At 32.1% G+C, this 17,676-nt stretch overlaps 1 long non-coding RNA gene across 3 annotated transcripts; it reads left to right on the top strand.

The window, feature by feature from the left end:
• The first annotated feature begins 438 nt into the window (after positions 1-438).
• LOC145135779 (uncharacterized) lies at positions 439-5,230 on the top strand. Of its 3 annotated transcripts, none has more exons than XR_013720035.1 (7): positions 439-2,600; positions 2,723-2,859; positions 2,965-3,032; positions 3,294-4,072; positions 4,151-4,334; positions 4,687-4,748; positions 4,813-5,230. It is a non-coding gene; the product is annotated as an uncharacterized LOC145135779 (long non-coding RNA). The 3 variants fall into 3 exon arrangements; XR_013720037.1 differs by having other exon boundaries at positions 4,693-4,748; XR_013720038.1 differs by having other exon boundaries at positions 3,922-4,072.
• Positions 5,231-17,676: the final 12,446 nt, after the last annotated feature.

Raw genomic sequence — 17,676 nt, forward strand, 5'->3', positions numbered from 1 at the left:
TATTCAATAAATTCGGTGGCATTTTTGAAACTAAGTGGAACTTTTGACATTTTTCCTAGTAAGGGTTAAATATTTGTGGGCATTTTCGTTATTTGATATTATATGTTTATGCTTAGACGACTTCATACGAATCAAACCCCTTTCTTCATTCCTAAACCCTCTCTCTGTTCTTATTCAAATCGCGAGGACTAATTGATCGATATTGGAAGCTAATTTCATTTTGATCTTTGTGAAATCAAGTTCAAATCTTTTTCCGACTGTTATTTTTCAAAAAATCTTTGTTAAGTCGATCAACATTAAAGGATTTTGGTCTGTAATAGTCGGAAATCACTGTGTGTTCTTCAAATCGTTTGGAGTCGTCATTCTTCTGGTGTTTATCGTATCGATTTCTTCATACATTTGCCTCGATTTCTTAATGGAAGTAGGTAAACCCTAGTTTTTCATTATTTACTATTATATGATAAGTTTTTATAATGATTAATCTTTTCGGTTTTTTATTTTCGTAATTTGATATTAATTAAGTAGTTAATTTCATTATTATTTCTTATTGTTTGTTTTTATGTTGTTTTTGTTCATATGTTGAAGATATGTGCTAAATTTTTGTCATTTTTTTCATAGAGTAGTTGATGTGAATCATATGTTATGCATGTTCTTCAAATCATTTGATCCTTATGTTTTATTTGTTTACATTTTCGATTTCTTCCTATATATGCATCAAATTTCTGAATGAAATCAGTAAACCCTCGTTTTTCATTATTTATTTTTATTTCTTATTATTTATTTATTTTGTTTGGATCATACGTTGAATATATGTTTTTAAATATCTTGTAATGTATTATATCTTCACTTGTTTTGAATCAAATTTCCATCATATTTGTTACACTCTAATTTGATACTCACGAATTACACACAAAATATTCAATATTAGTTGAATGATTATCACTTTCATTAGAGAGGAGTGGTTCTCCCAGAAATTAAAATAAACACTGAGATGTTAGTGGATCATATGTTCACCAAGTATTTCTTATTGTTCTTGATTATATAAGTTATGATCCATTTATATTTGTTAGTTGTTATATATGTTTAATATGATCTTTTTGTTGTCTGTGTTTATATTTTGGATCATGTAAAACATTATTATTGTTTTTTTTATGTGCAAAGCCTAGTAAAAAGAGGATGAAGTTGTCTCTTCCTAGACAATCAAAAAAGTCTAACAGTGATCTTAATAGTTATTTCTTCTGAGAAGAAATGTGATTTAGTGTTTATATTTTGGATCATGTAAAACATTATTATTGTTTTCTTATGTGCAGAGCCTAGTAAAAAGAGGATGAAGTTGTCTCTTCCTAGACAATCAAAAAAGTCTAACAATGATCTTATAGTTATTTCTTCTGAGAAGAAATGTGATTTTTCTAATAAATTTTTTTTATAAGAAAACAAAAGTGATAAATCTTTCTTCTCATAAGAAGAGTATTGTTTCTAAGAAAAAGAAGCTCAATGTTTCTGAGTGTAGTGGAAATGATGATGATTTTGTATCCCAACCATCATTTGAACCTAGTCCTTCAAAAAAATTCCTTTTAACATTTAGAAATGCTTCTGGTACTGTTTCCAAGATATATTCAATCCTTAAGGATAATCAAAAGAAAACCATTGAAGATATAGTTTTTGGATTTATTAAGTACTTTGTTGTAAAAAAAGGTTTTAAAATGGATATATGTTCTTGGGTTCTTGAGAACTATGTTGCAAATTCAAATGGCCTTCAAATCAATAATCAGAAAATACACATTATAAGAAAGGATGTACATGATATATTTTGACTACCAATGGGATATGTTGTAAAGAAGGTTCATTGTCATCATGGTGTTCCTGTTATTAAAAGTTGGAGGTCTCAATTTACAGTAAAGGATGATAAGGAAGTGATTTCCTTTATTAATCGAGATACTGATTCGGGTAATAGTTTTATAATCATTTTTTGGTTGCATATATTACCATCATGATTGATGCTCCAACAATAAGAACATGCAACTAATTTTTTTGGAGAATCCTAAAGATGTTGTGTCTTTTAAGGATCTTGATTGGTGTGGTTTTGTTATTGAATGTTTGAAAGAAAGCAAATGTAAACTCAATATGGATTGTCCATCATAACTTGTAGGTCCATTCACATTTCTTTTTGTAAGTTTTATTTGTTTATATTTATCTTATTTACTATATTTATTTATCCTTTTAACCTAATTAACTTTTATGTGTTTTTTTTGCAATGTATAGTTACTGTATCTTAATGTCACTACAACCTATTCCCAAACTTAAGAAAGAAAATTCCTTGCTACATTTTATTGGGTTTTTGGAAAAGTTTATATTAAACTAAAAGAGATAATTAAGAAAGGAGGTTATGATAAAGTCTACGTTATTGAAACATATGAAGCTTATGTACAAGGTTTATCATTTTACTACTATATTGTTGTTCATTGAACTCAAAAGTTTTTATATTCAAGTTTTATTAAATTAAAGTCATTTTATTTTTGTTTTTTAAGATGATATTGATCATATGCCTTTTGTAGTTGTTATGAGAAGTAATCTGAAAAGCAATCGTCTAATTACTCAAGGTACATCACAATTATTTTTAAGATTTGTTTTTGTATTTACATTTTAAGATTCATTTTGTTTTTATATATTTTCCATTTCTATTTTTGTTGACGTTTGCTAATCTTCTCAATATATGATGTAGATCAAGTACGTGTTGGTATTGTTAAAAGAAAAAGTCTAATACATAAACAAAGTCCGATGAAGAAGTTGAGTCCAATGAAAAAGTTGAGAAATGTAAAAAAGAATCAAAAGATGTAGAAAATTCATCAAAATAAAGATGTATTTTGTTTTTTCTTGTAATTCTTTTAATATCCTTTTTATTTCTGTAATATGTTGTTTTTTTTAAAATGTTGTTTTAATTTTTTTTTATTTAATTTGTTATAGATTCTAGAAAGGGAAAAGTTGTGATGAATGAATATGGTCAAGGTCCCGATAAAGAGAAGTATTTTAAGGTAATTTTCAATATTTATGATCTATATTTTAATATTAAATTTTTTTTAATAGATCCTTATTTTATTAGTTTTATTATTTTTGTGGTTTATTGTTTTTTATTTAAATACTTATATCATATCAACTTTCTTTTATATATATATATATATATATATATATATATATATATATATATATATATATATATATATATATATATATATATATATATATATATATATGTTTCAGGATTTTAAGTTGAATATTGATAGTTTGTTTAAAAGTTTTCATGATTTGAAGCCAAAAATAGATGAGTGTATCAAAGTTGCATGATGTCAATTTCCTGTAAATGAAGACCTTCTTGATTATGCCGAAAAAAGGAATGTTGAGTTTAATTATGTTTCAGAATTTCTTGTGTTGGAAGATTGTGTTTTGATTGGTAACAATATGGTTAATGAAGTAGTAGTTGATTTCGTTCAAGTCAATAAAGAAGTGCATGTTACTCATGATCATAATCAAGTTAGTTTTACCCAAATGTTAGATGATGATGTTTTTTTAGGCAAATTGAGAAATATGCACTTTCTAAAATTGCATCTATTTTGTATGATCCTTCCCTTATTTTTCTAAATAAACCTTCCCATGTTTATGCAAATGAGCCTTATGTTGTTTGTGTAATTGAGCCTTCACATGTTGTTAAGGAACAATCTAAAGATATAGAATTTACTCAATCATATGATTTTGATGAAGAGGCGAATAGAGCTTGTGAAATTATAAGTCAACTTCGAATTTTGGATCCTAGTTGTCCTTTAGATCATTTTGTAACACCATATACTACAACAACTCCAGTGAATACTTCATCTCAGAATTTGAGTGGTCATACTTTATTTTCTCCTATTCCAATTCAATATATAGAAGTGGATCCCAGTGGACCTAAGAGAGATGTGAAACCTAATCCAACTCTTTGTTCTTCATATTACAAAATTCCTACTAATGTAAATGCACTTTTGAGACGTAACAAAGTGAAGGTTGCAACGTTTCTGTTTATGGGTGTACGAGATTCAAGGTATTTGGTTTCTAATATCTCATATTGTTTTAAATATGTTATTAATTTTCTTTTAATAATCATAATGTTTTTTATTAGGGAAAAAGTTTATGAATCGAAGCATGGATTTGGTGTTTGTTTAAGGTCTATGATGGAGTCGTTGATTCCGAACTGTAGGTTCCATATTGGTGTTATTGATATATGTCCTGTTTTGATGAATGATATTGAAAAACACAAGGGTTTAACAGTTGCTTCAAGGTTCTTCATGTCTTATTCACTCATGGTATGATCCATTTTTTTATTTTTCACTCTTTATTCAATTTGTTTTATGTACAATATGTTGTATTTTCTAACTTTTTTCATATATTAAAACAAAGTTACATTCAAGAAAGAATGGTAATTTCAACACATGTTTTGTTGAACGAGTTCAAGCTTATTTACAAAAGTTCCTCCGTGTCAAACATTTGCGTTCTTTAAATTTGGTATTTTTACTAGTTTTTGTTTGTTTTTTAAATTAATGTATTTTACATTAATTAGTATCTAATTTTTTATTTATTTTTGTAAACATGTTTTCTTTCCAACTCTTAGGAAAGAACATTTTTTTCTTAGTTGTGATTGACTTAAAATATCAAAAGATGCAGATTATTGATAACGACAAGAATAAATCAGGGATACCTTCCAAATATCTTGATATCTGGTAATTATTTAAGCTTTTTGTATATTTTTTATAAGACAATAATTATTATTTTTCTTTTTTGTAGAAAATAATGTTCCATCAGTTTATGAAGATTATTGGTCATCCGAAATTGAATATTTTTCGGTCAATGAAGTTGGAAATACTAGAATTTGATTGGCAAACAAAAAATAACAATGTTGATTGTGGTGTTTTTCTAATGAGGCATATGGAAGTTTATCATGATGGTGAGGAAGCTAAAATTGATTGGGTTGGGTCTATAATGTATTGTGTCAAATGTGTGTTTGTATAGTTTTGTTTATTCTGAAATGGGTTTTTCCATGTTCGGATCTGCTATCTAGTCCAATCTATATATAGTGCATGCATGTAACATTTTAGGGTGACGTCTTTGAACTCTAAACGTTGTTTGTACGCTCTCATAGAGAAGTTCCATATTTAAGAACTCTTCTAGAGCTGAATCTAATCATTCGACATACTTTTGATCATTGTTTCTTGTCTTTAATTCACGTCATTAATATAGAATCTATCGATATTCTTTATTGTTTTTTACAATTGGCATCAGAGCAGAAGATAGTGTAATTAATTCGCTATTCTTCTGTCAAGTATTGGGTTTTGTTAGGGTTTTACGTTTGTCTCAGATCTTATCTTGTTGTCTCAATCGTCTCAAACGATTGTAGATTCCAGATCTAGATCTTTGATTTTTCCCTTGAACTCGATTCACGTTTTACACATCTACTTCTATATTTGTTTCAGTGAATTCTTGACAATATGCCTAATGAAGACCCTCACTCTCTTTCGTTTAATCTCTCAAGCAGTATTGGTTCCACGACAAGGATTCCAATTCTCTTTCTATAAGATTATGAAGTCTGGGCTTTGCACTTTGAAGACTACGTTCTTGGAATCGAAGAACATGGTTCCACTATATGGAATGCAATGACACAAGATATGTACATACATACGGGCACCAAAAAGGTAATCAAGACTCTGGCGGATTACAATGCATTGATTGTTGAACATACTGACGTTCCACAAGATGAGAAGGATAAGTTAATGAGCAAAATAAAAGCAATGAGAGTTATTCGATTTGCTCTTCCTCCAGACACTTTTCGTCTTGTTAGTACAAGTAATACTGCAAAAGGTATATGGGATAGGCTGAAGGAGTTGTATTCAGGAGATGCTGATTTGGAACACTCTTTGCAAACAATGCTCTTATCTGAGTTTGGATCGTTTGTACAAAAGTCTGATGAGAAGTTAGATCTGACGTTCAACCGCTTCAACCATTTGTTAAGCAGAATGCTGAAACATAATCTTGAGCGACGTGTTATTAAACAAAAAGTCATATTCATGAATGGACTTTGATCTGAATGGAAGGCTATTGTTTCCGTAGTTAAGGCACACGAACAATTTAAAAGCTATTCGTTGGCCAAACTTGTGGGTATTCTGAGATCTCACGAAGATGAAGTTTCTACGGAAATGAAGCTTGTTTCCAGTGTTGGATCATTGGCATTGGTTACGAAAGGGAAGAAGTCAGCAGAAGAAGATTCTGAATCTGATTTTTCGGATAGTGAAATCTCGAAAAAGGACAAGGCTCTAATGGTGTCCAATCCCAATAAGTTCTTTAAAAAGAATTTATATCATTACATAAATAATTTCAAACAGGGCAACTCCAGTTCAGAAAAACCAAGGGATGAGAGTTACAAGAACTCTCATAATAATGAAGAAAAGAAGGAAAAGAAATTACCAGGTGACTCTGGCTATGATTGTAATTATTGTCATGGTAAAAACCACTTCGCAAAAGAATGCATGCTAAGGAAGCAGAATGAGAAAGAGGAAACGGAGAAAAACGAAGCATATTATGTTCAGAAGACAGAGGAGCTCAAAAAGAAGAACATATCAAATGTGAAACCAGCGTTGATTGTGCAGGAAGAAAGTGACGATGGACGAGTAAAGGTGGTCTACTGACTCAGAGGACGATGAGGTGAGGAAATCTACCCATGACGGGTGTTTTGTGGTCAAGTCAGAAAAACTGGATTATGAAGGCAAGTGCTTGATGGTTTAGAATGGGGTTTCAGAACCAAAAGGGTATGCGACTGATGGAGGAAAGGCTTCAGAAAGCTGTTTTGCTGCAAAGTCAGTCTCGGAGCAAGTGAAAGAGTGCGAGAATGTGGTTGATAAGGTACATTCTATTCTCAAATCTCTTAATATTTCCGCGTCCCGTTATGATTCATAATTAGATGACTTACGATATACTATTTCTAAATTTAGTGATAGTTTAAAAAGAACTCGTCTCAATAATTCTAATTTGACTAATCAACTTAACAGGGTAACATTTAAAAGTTAAGAGAGAAGATTAAGAATAGAGGCATTGGAAGTAGAGCTTAATAGATCATGTGATGATATTCTTTACCTTAAAAGAGATAGTATTGCACTTTTGAAACAGATGAACATTTTTTGTTTAATTGTTAAGCGTTTATATTTTAATATTACTCAGTTGCATTTGGATTGTGAAATAGGGAAAGGTTTGCATAAAATGATTTTACCCTTTCTTGAATTGAAAGATGATGAAATCGATGTTGATTGCTATAAATGCGAATCGATTGTTTCTTCAGATGACGTTTCCGATTCATACAGGATTGGACTTGAGAAAATTGAGGAATACATTCAGTCCAAAGAACACAAAAAATATGTTTAAAGAAATGTTAAATGATAAGGATAAAGAAGAAATCCAATTAACTTCTATGCAGAAGTATGACTTATTATGCAAAAAGTTGAATTCGGAAAATACTCTTGATTTTGAGAATATTTTTGAATTCGAAGAAAGTGAGATGAGTGAAATTTCTGTAGATGGCGAAATTGATTGTTCTGCTTTCGTACAAAATTATGATGAACCAAAGAAAAATTTGATTTCAGAAAACTCAATTGAATTTGTTCGAATTGTAGAAAATAAAGGTTTAAATGTTTTAAAGGAAAAAGAAACAGTTTTTCCGTAAGTTCAAACAGTTCCGAATCAAGTTTTTGCAAAAACAGGACTGAATAAAAATGATACATCTAAATTAACATCCCTGGTTGATAATGATAATGCGAACAGATGTGATGAATTCTTCTGGTCCAAGCCAATAAACAACACAGATGAAACGAAAGGTCTTTCAGAAATGACCTCCTAGAAAACAAAAGGAAAATACATTTCAGAACCATTGAATCGTGTGGACCTTTGTTACAATAGTGCCGAACCAAGCGGCACAAAAGACATTTCAAGTGAAATCTCTTTGGAATAGAATGAAACTCCAATCAGAAAGGAAAAACCTAAATCTAACATTCACAAATCTGCCGAAGAATTGATTGCAAAGAAAAGACAGTTGAATGCTAGATATAGGAAGAATTTATAAAGAAAGCGTTTTTGGAAGAAAATGAATTCCAATCAAAATTATATCAGCACATAACAATCTTCTAATAAAAATACGAATTCATCTCCAATTCCGAAACCAAAATCAAAGTCTTTTTCAAAACCACAGTTTTCAAAACCAATTGTCAAATCCTAAGATTTTAAGGGTAAAAGCAAAATTGCTTCAGAACCAGAATTTACTCTCAAAGAGTACGGAGCAAAATTGAAAAAGGAGGAAAAATCATTTTCAAAAAGAATGGCTCCGAAATTCAAAGAATACATTCAATGAAAAGATAAATTTGTTGAAATTAATCTCTGTGACAAAAAGGTTGAAGTTTTTAAAATGGAAAAGGGGATTAATTGTACTTTGAAAAGAAAACCCTTTTGGGTGGACAAAACATAAATCTTTCCTGTTCAAAAGAAATTCTCACAAGGACCCAAGTTGGTTTGGGTTCCTAAAACTCTCTAAATTTTGCAGGTTATGCGTGACGAACAGTATGATTCCAAATGGTATATTGATAGCAGCTATTCTCGTCACATGACTAGGAAGAAAGAAGAACTAAGAGAGTTTCGGTCTTTAAAGGATGGTGGAAGAGTGAAGTTTGGAAACAACGACACTGGAGAGATAAAAGGCTACGTAATGATAACGAATGAGGAATTCTCAATTTGGAAGGTAGCATATGTAGAGGGCTTGCAACAAATCTAATAAGTGTTTCGCAATTGGTTGTAGGTACTGGTCTAACAGTGTCGGTTGATGAAGAAAGTTCAGAAAAAATTAAAAAGAAATCTAAAGCGGTGTTTCTGAAGTCAAAAAGGAAGGGAGATATGTATCCTCTGAATCTGAATCCAATTAAAGGGAAACCATCTATTTGCTTGCTTACGAAAGCATCTTCGGATGATAGTTGGCTATGGCACAAAAGGCTTTCCCATCTGAATTTTAAGGATATTAACAAGATCGTCATTGGTGATCTTGTTCGCGGTCTGCCTCTTCTGAAATTTGAAAAAGAAAACTTATGTACTGCCTGTGAGCTCGAAAAACAAAGCAGGAAGAGTCACTCAACCATAATAAATATCAAAATCATTGAGCGACTAGAATTATTGCACATTGATCTTTATGGTTTATCAACTATAGAAAGTATTGGTGTAACCACTACATTTTGGTTATTGTTGATGATTTTTCTAGATTTACCTGGGTGTTAGACAGAAATCCGATGCCACTCAGAAGCTGATAGATTTCATTAAGCAAATTGAGCTTCAATTACGAAAGCTTGTTCGGAAAATTTATAGTGACAACGGTTTCGGAATTCAAAAATCATGCATTTGAAGAATTCTTAACTAGCAAACGGATTTCTCACAACTTCTCTTCGTCTTACTCTCCACAGCAGAACGGTGTAGTTGAAAGACGAAATCACTCTCTCTGTGAAGCTGCAAGGACAATGTTATCATTTGTGAAGCTTCCCTTGTATTTCTGGGCTGATGCCATTGCCACAGCTTGTTTTACTTAGAACTGTCTTTCATCAACAAATGATTTCTGATTACTCCTTACGAAATTCTTAACAATCGGAAACCTAACGTTAAATTATTTCATGTGTTTGGTTCCAGGTGCTTTATATTCAATTCCAAAGAACATCGGAACAAATTCGATGTGAAAGCTGACGAAGGAATTTTTCTAAGGTATTCCTTGACGTCAAAGGCCTATAGGGTTCTGAACAAGAAGTCAAAGAGGATTGAGGAAACCTACTATGTCATGTTTGATGACAATTATATGAAGAAATATAAAAAAGAAGATTGTCAATCGGAGGAGATTTTTCCATCAACAAATTCAAAGACTATTCCTCTTGTGAATTTATATGAGAAATCTACAAATTTGTTTGATGAACCTGACAAAGCTATTTCCTCAAAATAAAACACAAAAGACAATCAAGAGGATGAATTGATCAAGATTGTGAACGAAGCTGCCAAAAATGCAGGTCTGAATATGCATCTGTTTACGTGAAGAAGAAGTTGGGGTTATCAGGTTGCTTATGAAGAACACACATAATTAAGGCCAATCTCATTTAGTTTTAGGTTTTGATCAAATTACCCTCAATGAGGTTGATTGGTCGAGATTAGTCATCGTGGTTCCAATCATTTTATGGATTCCTATTGGATCTGGACCCTATATATATATATATATATATATATATATATATATATATATATATATATATATATATATATATATATATATATACCGGTCCCTGCGAGGTACCCAACAGGTAGTGGTTCCCTAAAAATGAAAACTGAAACAAGATCCGCTTTAGGCGCTTCCGAGGCAGTTCTAGTTTCGAAAACAGGTACCCAGTTCTGTTTTTTATCCCTAAAGAAAACAAAACACGAGAAGAGAAGGAGAAAACGTGTGCTCAAAAAAAACAAAAAATTTGTGATATGAAATTTCTATTGCAAAGAGTCGACTATCTTTCGGAGACGAACCCTAGATGGTTTTGATGGCAAAAGAAGAAATTTCAAAAAAAGATATTTCTATCTAGTAGACTTTTCTTATAATGTTTTTAATTTGATTGTCATTTTGACTATGTAATGATTCTTATTTTTAAATTAATGAAATATTTCTATTTTATTATGTTAAATATTTTTAAAATCATTTTATTATAACTTTATATACTTAATTAAAAAAATGAGAGATAGTAAAATGTGATCATTTCCTATCAGTGAGGGTAGGGTAATGTGAAAATGACGTGAGCTGATATGGAAATAAAAAAGTGAGAGGTAGCTAGTGAGAGGGTACAACCATCAGCCTAAGCCAGGGGAAGACCTGGTATGGGTCCCGAGGGGTCCAAGGCCACTACTCGATTTCATCTTACAAGGGTAATTTTTTTACTGTCAACATGATCATGTCAACCACCAAAACAAGTACCTGATAAAACATAATAATATGTTATTTTTTACGTATAACTTTTATTCACAATGCTAACTATGACGATACATTATGTCAAGTTTCGGGTTTAAACCTTGTGAGACCGGTTTTGGTAAAAAAAATACTAATAAAAATGAGAAACTTATTTCTACTATCAACATGATCTTGCTAATTACCAAAACAAGTAACTAATAAAACTTACTAATATATTATTTCATATGGTCCAAACAACGAAGATCTAGTCTTTAAGTCTCAAGGGGACAAAAAGTACATCTTTCTCAACTTACTCCATTAAGTTCAAGTCTCCAACCTTGAGACCTGAATCAAAATGATGTTTAGATGGATAAACTTTCCAACTTTATCCATAACAAGGTCACAAACTTTCAAGATCTAAACATTATGCACTAAAGGGACCAAAAGTTCACAACACCCAAAACTAGCTAAATCTAATAAATGCATCATCAAGATTCAAGCTTTATAGATGAACAAGGTCTGGATGTACAAGATCCAAAGCAACTAAAACTTCTCCAATGAGCTCCTTCTTCTCTAAGATGCACCAAGAACACTCCAAAGCACTCAAAAACTCCTTTTTTTCTCACAAGGCTCAAACTAGGATTAGGGTTTCAAGGGAGGGTGTTGAAGAGGTGGAGGCTGCAAATGGAATGAGTGTGGGGAAGTTAAGGAGCTTAAATAGGGCTCAAACCATGAAAATAGTGTTTGGGTTCTGATCTCGTGTGCCTAGCATACTCCTGGTACGCCTAGCGCACCAGGGATGCCTAGTATGCCCAACGTACATCCTATATGCCCAACGTACTAGACTAAGCGTAAAACCTTCCTAAGTTATAGCAGTCATAACTTCTTCGTTCCAACTCCATTTTTGATGATCTTTATATCCACAGGAAGGTATTGAAGAGCCCTACTATATTATCTAAATATCTTGGACTAAAAACTTCTCGAACAAAAATCCATATTTCATCCAAGAACCCGGTCAATGACTTTTCCCTTTCTACCCTTCGGCCCAAAACACAAATCAAGGGGTTAAATCTCTTATCCATCGTTACCACTATGCACAAGGACTAAAATTTGCATCCTTAAGGCCCTTTTCACGATCGATTTCCGGCCCGCGGCCCTGAAATAAGAAATGACTAGAAATAGGGTGTTACACAGTCTCCTAGATTCAATTGAAAAGTTGCATTAAGTTTTTTACTAGTTTTCCTAACAATGTTCAATATTTATCATAAGCTCACAAGCGTAAAAACATGATATTTCATATTTAAAATGAAATTAAATCAAAATAAAGAGCCAATTGTTTTTTACTAGTTTTGAAAATCATTTATGTATTGCATAAATCAAATAATTTTACTAGAATATATTTAATTCGAAGTGGTCAGTCATGAAAAAGTTAAATACTTAAGTGTTTAAATCAAACAAAACATGGACCATCATATAAAAAATGATTCAACGTATCGATTCAATGAAATCAATCACACATATATGAGTGTTAAATAAGAAATAAGAAAAAAAGTAGGTATCTAGCCACTCATGGATAAAATTAAATAATCAAAAGTCTAATACGACTTACGTATTCTATTAATTTAACTAAAAATCTACTAAAACAATGTTATGAACAAGTCTTGAAGTTTTGATATCTTGCGTGAAAACTCGAGATTCACAATGATTTTAACCTAATAAGGTATTAATTATTTAATTATAGACACAAAACCGACTTATTGAATCCACTTGACCGAATGCCCTAAAAAACTGTTGGATTAGGTGTCTAAGCCCATAACTATTTTTGGTATGTACTTGATTTGATTATGAGCATGGTCCTGTTGGGTTGCATTCACTCATGCAAATTGATAGGATGACAAGTGGAGAAAGAGTAGGATTTATTATGTGAATAATAAATTGGTACTTAGAATGATTTTATTAATATATTATATGATTAATATATTATTTGGAAATCATATTATTAATTAGTAATTAATCAGAAATTAATCTAGTATTAATTTTGGGATTAAAGGAACTGACTAATAATGGAGGGACTGATTATGTAAATCAGTAATAATTATAGTTTGGGCTGATGGACCTTATTGATATGGGGTGGACGAAAATCTATGGAAAGCCCATAGAGTTTTCGTCCAAGGCCCTGTCATATGGGGGTTCATGGATTGCTTAAGGCCTAAGCAAGGGAATTAGGGTTTCCACCTGAAAACCCGAATAGCCTCAACTATATAAACCCGCCTAACATAAGGATTTTCTCCCCCCAATGAGTTTTAGAGAACCCTAGCCGATTTCCTTACCTCTCCAAGTTTTCCTTTGAATTAAGTGTTTGTGACTCCATTAAAGGTGCAACACTTGGGGAACTAAGCTTTCAAATGTCAAGGAGTTCTCGTTATTGCTACATAACAAGTGAGGCAATGTTCCAAACCCTATTTACATATGAATTTCGAAATTGGTATGCTAGTTATTAGGGTTTATGCTTTGGATGATTATTTCCATGTATAACTTGAGAAAAACCTAGTTCCAAAGCATTAAGGTTGCATGTACACCATAGGAATGTTGTAGTGCTCAAAACTCATCAGTGGTATCAGAGCCTAGGATGCTTTTTCTGTTGTATGATGCAATTGTAATGTTTTCAAAGCTGAAAAAAAGTTTTCATTTTTGGTTCTGTCTGATTCCACGACGTGGAAAAAGCCTGTCACACCGTGGAATCGGATCTGATTTTGTTTTTTGGTTTTGTCTGATTCCACGACGTGAAAAATCCTGCCACGATGTGGAATCAGATCTGATGGAAATTTTCAGAATTTGGCTTAAATTAGATTAGGATGGTTACCATAAGTTGTTTTACTAATTAAAAATCCGATTTTTCTAATATGGTAATGGATATCCTAATCTAATTGGAAGAAAAGGGTCAAAATTTAAGATAATTACTAGATTATATGATAAACTAATTATTTGTAAATTTTGAATTGTATTTATCTTGCAAAATAAAATTGGATTAGGTCAAATTTAGATAATGGTAAAATTATATGATTATTTTAATTATTTTAAATTTGATCTAGAAGGTTTGGAAAAGTTTCAAAACTTGCTCTCAAGTTTTGGAATTTAAAATTTGATTAAAAAGTTTTAATTTTGAAATATTAAATTCTAAAACCCTAGTGTTTTAAAAGTTTAAAATTACACCCTCCTGGATTTTATTAATTAATTCATTAAGTGTTTTAGTTAAAAGACAATTAATAAATCCATAGATAGGTTTAAATTTAATTTATTAAAAGATTAAACCATTAGTATTTTAAATGTATAAAATACACCCTTATATTATATAAAATTAAAAGTCTAATATATTATATATGTTGGAATAAAAGAGTTGTAGATCGATAGATTCCAAACAGAAAAACAATGTTTAATCAAGTAAAGAACACAAGAATGGATCAATGGTGTTGAATGATTAATAACTCACACCTCAGAAGAGCTCGATGAAGAACTTCGACTGTAGAGGTGTGCTAGGGTTACAATGCAAGTAATTAATTAGAACGATCAATCTAAAGGCTATACATGCATGCAATATTTATATGCACTAACCCTAATGATAAACCACGGTTGGACAGGCCCAAACCGGGTAAACAAAATAACGACACTAAGCCCATATGACGCAACACTCTAGACCCAACAATCTCCCCCTTTGTGTCAATAGAGGCGAGTTACTAGTTTGGTTGAGTAAGTGTAGTCTTCTTCACTGTCTTGAATATGTTTGGTATAATGGCCAAAAGAGTGTGACGAAATGCTATATACCACCGAAGTACGTCAGAGAAGTTCTTCTTATCCGAATCACTGTTATGTATAAGTAAAAAGTCAGTCTTACCGTTAGTAGGTCTCATTCACGAAGCTGGTCTATAAGGGGTGTTTAAGGAAGCGGCCTGTAAAATAACCGCCATTGGGTATCGACTCTTACCCACCGTACCCTTGACCAATGGAGGGTCATTAGTCGAACAGGTTTGATAGGACATTTAAATCCTCATTAAAAGTATAATGAAATATAAAGTAACTAAACCTTTTATAAATTCCCAATATTAGTTACTTTAGGAAAAATGTGAATTTGATGCTAACCCATGAAATTGCACATTGCACCTTATTGGTCGTTAGTGGAGCGTGTGTGGTTAACCGGCACACTAATATGGGACTAATGAAGGATGTAAATGGGTAGCTCGTAAATTATCATTGATTGATGGAGTGTGTGTGGTTAACCGACACATCGATTAGATGATAAATGACATCAAGAGTACCAAGCTAATTTGCATGGTTATTCACACCTTGTTTGTGATCCTCAGTATCCCAGTCACAAACTTGAAGGACATAATCGAGATTAAACATGCCATTGAAAAGTTCAATGAATCTCAAAAGATCTAGGAGTTTCATTTAAAACCTAATTCGTTTAAAATTTCGTTTTCGTGGTGGAATTGATAAATCGTCATTTACCTACCTTCAAATAATTTGCAATTGGATTAAGGGCATCCCTCTTCCGAATTGTGAATTATTGTGTTGGGTCCTAGCCTTAATATTTCATTTGGGTGTTATATTAAGGATTAAATCAACTAACTTGAAATTATCCCCTTTTTGTAGATGTTTAGTTTTGACAACTATGGTCTTCCTCAATCCTTTGGAAAAGGCTTTCCATTCGAAGATGATATTCCACATGACGATCGAGGTGAAAGATCAATCCCTTCTTCGTGCTTTGGTGGAACTTCACTTCGTCCGCCTCCTCCAATAGTTCTCCCTAACCCACGTGTTCGTCGACTTGAAAAGTTCAAGGTCACTCAAGACCTATTGGCAAGCAAACACCAAGATGGAAGGTCTGTGTGTGCATACATCTTGAAGATGATGTCACACATTGATAGCTTAGGGATGTTGGGTGTCGTTCTCCCGAGGAAGTTGGCTGTTGACTTGGTTCTTCAATCACTTCCCGAGTCGTATAGTCAGTTCGTTCAGGACTACTATATGGCAGACCACGACGTGACCTTTGTTGATCTGATATATTTGTTAATTGCTGCTGAATCAACAATGATTTGGCGCACTGGTAAAGCAAATTTGAATGGAAGATCTACCTCCCAAACTTCCATGGACATTGACAATGGTGACATTGGAAGTCCAGAAAAGCTTTCTCTTCCCAATGGAAAGGGATCGGCCAAGGTCAAACCGTTTGACCAAATGGTAAAGATAAATGCTAAGTCTGAGATTGTTAGTGTACCATTCCAAAAGATTCTGTTTGTTTCTATTGCCAAGAGAAGGGGCATTGGATGCGAAGCTGTCGTATCTACATGAAGGATCGCAAGGATGGTAAAGTCAAAATGTATGACTCTACTTCAGGTAAATTCACTATCTAACTCTATTAAGTTACTTTTTATAGATTCTTAATACATGATGTGATACGATTGCATTTTGATGTTTTGTAGGATCGGAAAAAAGAAAGGAAGCTTAAAGGAAGAGTAAGCTGAGTCTGGTCGCGAAGAGATGGATTTCGATCGCATGGTTCGATGATCAGATTTTTGAGCTGCTGCTTAGGAGTTATGATAGATTGCTTAGGAATATGAGTAACATAGTTTTCATTTGTACTTCCGTTGTAAGGACAAGTCTTCCGTAATTTTTTAAATAAAGAAAATTTTGATTTTATCTTATTTTATGTTTCCTTGTAATGACATTTGTGAAAATTGTTGTTTATATGTTTCTATTAATAGCAATGTTTAAAAATGTTTGATTCTTAGTTATATCGATTGTGGTAGTGTCATAATTTTCTAAATAAGGAAAGATTCTCATCACCCAAGTTTCAATTGGACAGAAACTTGGAGTCATATGATTTGAATTATGTGATGTATGAAAATCCTGGTACTTGGGAAAATTGGGACTAATTCCTTGTTTACATATGTGTGTAAGTCAAGTGAAGTACTGAAGAATCTAGTACACATTGATGTGCACTGGCCAAGTCCACCACAAAGAACGATATGACTATTCGTCATGATTTACTAAAAGTTTAGTAAATATAGTTATGTTTACAAGATTAAGTGTGATTCTGAATCATTGAAAAAGTTATAATGTATAGCAGAATGAATAAGAAGAATCAATTAGGCAGAAAGATAGAAGTTTCTCCAATCTGAAAAGAAAGGAGAGTACTTGAGTATCGTGTTTTATGATCATCTTAGTGATTATGAAACCATGTCATAATTGATCCTCTAAGGACACCTTAGTACATTTGTATGGCTAAGAAGAGAAATTGGGAATTGTTGAAATGGTTGAATCAAAAAGGGTGAGTCATACTTCGTTTCAAAATCGAGTCTTAGAGTCATACTCCAAGATTGCGCCTTGAGTGACAAATCCTAAGTAGGTTTATAACACATCATGAAATGTGGAGTGGAAAAGTTTTCTTACTCATGCAAATTTGTAATTGGTAGTTGTGATGTCTTGGATAAAACAAAGACCAACTAAGACCAATTATATGAAGTGTTTTTCTTGATAAGAATCTGTACTAACACTTGAATATTTGTTTGTCGAGAAACGTTTCTTGATAGAGAATCTTATATGTCAAGAGGTCAGTGGGAGTCTTAAAGGTCTTGAAAAGTTTCAAGAAATAATCAAGAATA

This window comes from Lactuca virosa, chromosome 9, assembly GCF_052849685.1.
Source record: "Lactuca virosa cultivar CGN04683 chromosome 9, Lactuca_virosa_CGN04683_v6, whole genome shotgun sequence".
NCBI lineage: Eukaryota > Viridiplantae > Streptophyta > Magnoliopsida > Asterales > Asteraceae > Lactuca > Lactuca virosa.